We start from the raw sequence: 4,154 nt of genomic DNA, 5'->3' as shown, positions 1-4,154 counted from the left end.
GAACCAGCCCTGCCTTCTGGTATAAATACACCTGGTCATAGCATATGATCTTTGTGATACATTGCTATAGTCTCTTTGCTAGTATTTTATTTAAACATTTAAACATTATTTAAACATCAATATTCATTAGGGAAATTGGCCTTTTTTTCCTCATTTTAGCTCACTGTGATTTAAATATCAAAACCACGTTTGTGTCAAAAAAGAAATTTGGCCAGACTCTTCTATCTATTTTTTCTAATTGTTTATATAGAATTGGGTTTAATTGTTCCTTAAATGTTTGGTAGAATTCACTAGTAAATCTATCTGGCCCTGGGAATTCTTACTTGGGGAGATCATTTATGGATAGTTCAATTTCTTTTTTCTAAGATAGGGTTCATCTCATTCACATTCACAGCTTTGATTGCTAATTGCATATTTCCCTCCTTCCTATTCTCTTCTATTTATCCTTTTCTCTCTCTCTCTTTTTTTTTTGCTTCAGATATCTGCCTCCCTTAATCTACCCTCCTTATCAACCTCAACTCTTAGCCTCTTCCATTTTCTACTTGCCTGTTAGGTATGATGAATTTATTTTTGTGTATGTGTGTGTGTGTGTGTGTGTGTGTGTGTGTGTGTCTTTCCCTCTTTGAACCAGATCTGAGTCAGATTAAAGCATTACCCACATGAATTTACTTTGCCATTATAAAACTCATTCTTGAATGCCTTTAATATATAAGATAATTTCTCCCATTCATCCCCCCTTTTTTTCTGCTTTTCCTAGTATATTCCTCTTTCTCAGCTTTCCATTTTTTTCTTTTGTGATATTAGACTCACACCCATGCACTTTAAGTAGATTCCTTCTTATTGCTTTAATGATGATAAAGTTCTTAGAGGTTATGTGTAACCTCCTACCATTTGGGAATGTAAACAGTTTAACCTTATTAAGTTCCTTATGATTTCTTGCTCATGTTTACCTTTTTATTCTTCTCTTGAGTCTTGTGATTAAATATCAAATTTTCTATTTAACTCGACTTTTTATCACTAATGCTTGAATGTCCTCTATTTCATTAAATATTCATTTTCCCCTGTAGGATTATACTAAGTTTTGCTGGGTAGGTTATTTTTGGTGGTACTTCTAGCTTCTTTACCTTCTGGAATATCATATTACAAGCCCTCCCCTCTTTAATCATAGTAGCTTCCAAATCTTGTGTGATTCTGACTGTAGCTTCACAGAATTTAAATTGGAACTTTGCTCTAACAGTCTTGGGAGTTTTCATTTTAGTATTTCTTTCAAGTGGTGATCAGTGGATGTATTCATTTCTACTTTACCTTCTGGTTCTATGAAATATGGGCAATTTTCCTTTATAGTTTCTTGAAATGCAATCTCTCTCTCTCCCACTTTTACTTATTTATAATTACTTTCAGGTATTCTAATTATTCTTAAATTATCTCCCCTAAGTCTATTTTGAATGTCAGTTTTTTTTCCAGTTTTGATATACATTTTCTTCTACTTTTTTCATTCTTTTGACCGTTTTATTTTTTCTTGATTTCTCATGGAGTCCTTAGCTTCCACCTGACCAATTCTAATTTTTAAGGAGTTATATTATTAAGGGGATTTTTGTATCTCTTTTACTATTTGTTCAATTCTTATTTCTAAGGAGTTATTTTCTTTGGTATTTTTGTGCCTATCTTTTACCAAGTTTTAATTCTCTTTTCATAATTCTCTCAAATTGCTCTCATTTCTGTCCCCAAGTTTTCTTCTTCTGTTTTTATGTGATTTTAAAAATCACTTTTGCTCTTTTAAAAGTATTTCTTTAACTCTTCTAGGAATTATTGTTGTGCTTGTGTCCAATTTGTTTTTATTTTTCCCTTTGAGATTTTGCTTGTAGATGTTTTCAAGTCATCGTCTTCTTCTGAATTTATGTCTTGAGCTTGCATTTTACCATGGGAGCTTTTTTTTTTATGAACAGATTCTTTTTTGATGTTTGCTCATTTTTCCAGCCTATATTTTGACTGTGGACTCTATGTTAAAGGTTGGACTCTGCTTATTTCTGTGTTGGAGGTGACTATTCTAAGCTTTCGCTATTTTCATAGATAGGTCTGGGGGGCTATAAATATTCAGTGCTTCCAAGGTGATGTGATCTAGGGAGAGTTCTGGTCACTGTCATTCTACTCAGAGCTCTAGCCCTTACTCAGGTAGGGCCTTTCTTTCCTCACAATCAGAACACCTCTCCGTCCTGGAACTGCAACCTTGTGGTTGCCAGTGCTCCTTTCAAACCTGGATATGTGACCTAGAATTAATAATAGGAACTGGATTTGCCAAGTGGTTCTCACTCCTGTACCTAATACTATCAACATAGGTCTCTTATAATCTCTGACCAGGTATTCAATTCCCTTAATATCTCTTGGCACTAAATGCTTTTGGTACTGCTGCTGCCACCCAGTCTCCCAAACCTACACTAGCATGACTTCCATCACCCCATGGTCCCAGCAAGCCCCTATCCCCAGTCTTCACAGACCGTTATTTCTCTTCTCTCAATCTGTCTTGGGCTGGAAAAAATAACTCACTAAAATGTTCTGTTGGTAATAGTACTTAGAATTTTATTTGACATGCTTTTTATTTTATTATTATTATTTTAATTTTCTCAATTACATGTAAAAATATTTTTAACCTTCATTTAAAAATAACTTTGGGTTCCGAATTCCTCCCTCCATCCCTATCTTCCCACTCCCTGAGAAGTCAAGCAATTTGACATAGATTTTACATGTGAAGTCATGTAAAACATATTTCCACATATGTCAATGTTACAAAAGAAGGCACAGACTAAAAAAAAAAAAGAAAAAAAAAGAAAGTCTAAAAAGTTTGCTTCAATCTGCAGCCAGACTCCATCAGTTATTTTTTTGGAGGTGAATAGCATTTTTCATCATAAGTCCTTTGGATCATTGTATTACTGGGAATAACTAAGTCTTTCACAGTTGATCATAATACAACATTGCGGTCACTGTGTATAATGTTCTCATGGTTCTGCTAACTTCACTTTGTATCAGCTCATATATGTCTTTCCAGGCTTTCTGAAAGAATTCTACTTGTCTTTTCTTATAGTTCAATAGTATTTCTTTACAATCATATATCATAACTTGGTCAGCTATTCCCCAGTTGATGGGCATCTCTTAAATTTCCAATGCTTTGCCACCACAGAAAGAGCTGCTATAAATATCTTTTTCTATACAGGTTATTTTCCTTTTTTATTTTTTTGAGTATTTAATAAATTTATTTATTTTTAGTTTTCAGTATTTACTTCCACAAGATTTTGAGTTCCAAATTTTCACCCCATCTCACCCCTCCCCCACTTCAAGATAGCATGCATTCTGAATACCCCTTCCCATAGTCTGCCTTCCCTTCTATCTCTCCCCCCCTTCTCTTTTCTCCTTCCCTTTTTATTTTCTTGTAGGGCAGGATAGATTTCTGTACCCCATTTCCTATATTTCTTATTTCCCAGTTGCATGTGAAAACATTTTTTAAACATGTGTTTGTAAAACTTTGGGTTCAAAATATTCTCCCTTCCTCCCTCCCCACCCACCCTCATTGAAAAGACAAGCAACTCAATATAGATTATACATATGCAGTTATGCAAAACACTTCCATAGTAGACATGTTGTGAAAAACTAACTCTATTTCCCTTAGTCCTGTCCTGTCTAATTTATTCTATTCTTTCTTTTAACCCTGACCCTCCTCAGAATTATTTGCTTCTGATTACCCCCTTTCCCAATTTGCCTTCCTCTCTATCATCTCCCTACTCTCTTGTCCCCTTCCCCCTTCCATTTTCCTGTAGGGTAAGACAGATTTCCATACCCAGTTGAGTGTGTATGTTATTCTCTCCTTAAGTCAAATCCTATGAAAATAAGATTCATTCATTCCCTCTCACCTTCCCTGGTTCCCCTCCACTGTAAGAGCCTTTTCTTTTCTGTTTTTTTGTGAGATAATTTACCCAGATCCAGATCCCGTTCTACCTCTCCCTTTCTCCTTCTCCTAGTATAATTCTCTCTCACCCCCTTAATTTTATTCTCCAGATATGACCCCTTCATCTTCAACTCACCCTGTCCCCTCTATCTACCTACCTACCTACCTACCTATCTATCTATCTATCTATCTATCTATCTATCTATCTATCTATCTA

Source organism: Vombatus ursinus, unplaced genomic scaffold (assembly GCF_900497805.2).
Source record: "Vombatus ursinus unplaced genomic scaffold, bare-nosed wombat genome assembly UNPS02014797.1, whole genome shotgun sequence".
Classification (NCBI taxonomy): domain Eukaryota; kingdom Metazoa; phylum Chordata; class Mammalia; order Diprotodontia; family Vombatidae; genus Vombatus; species Vombatus ursinus.
Note: the sequence above shows the minus strand (reverse complement) of the source record.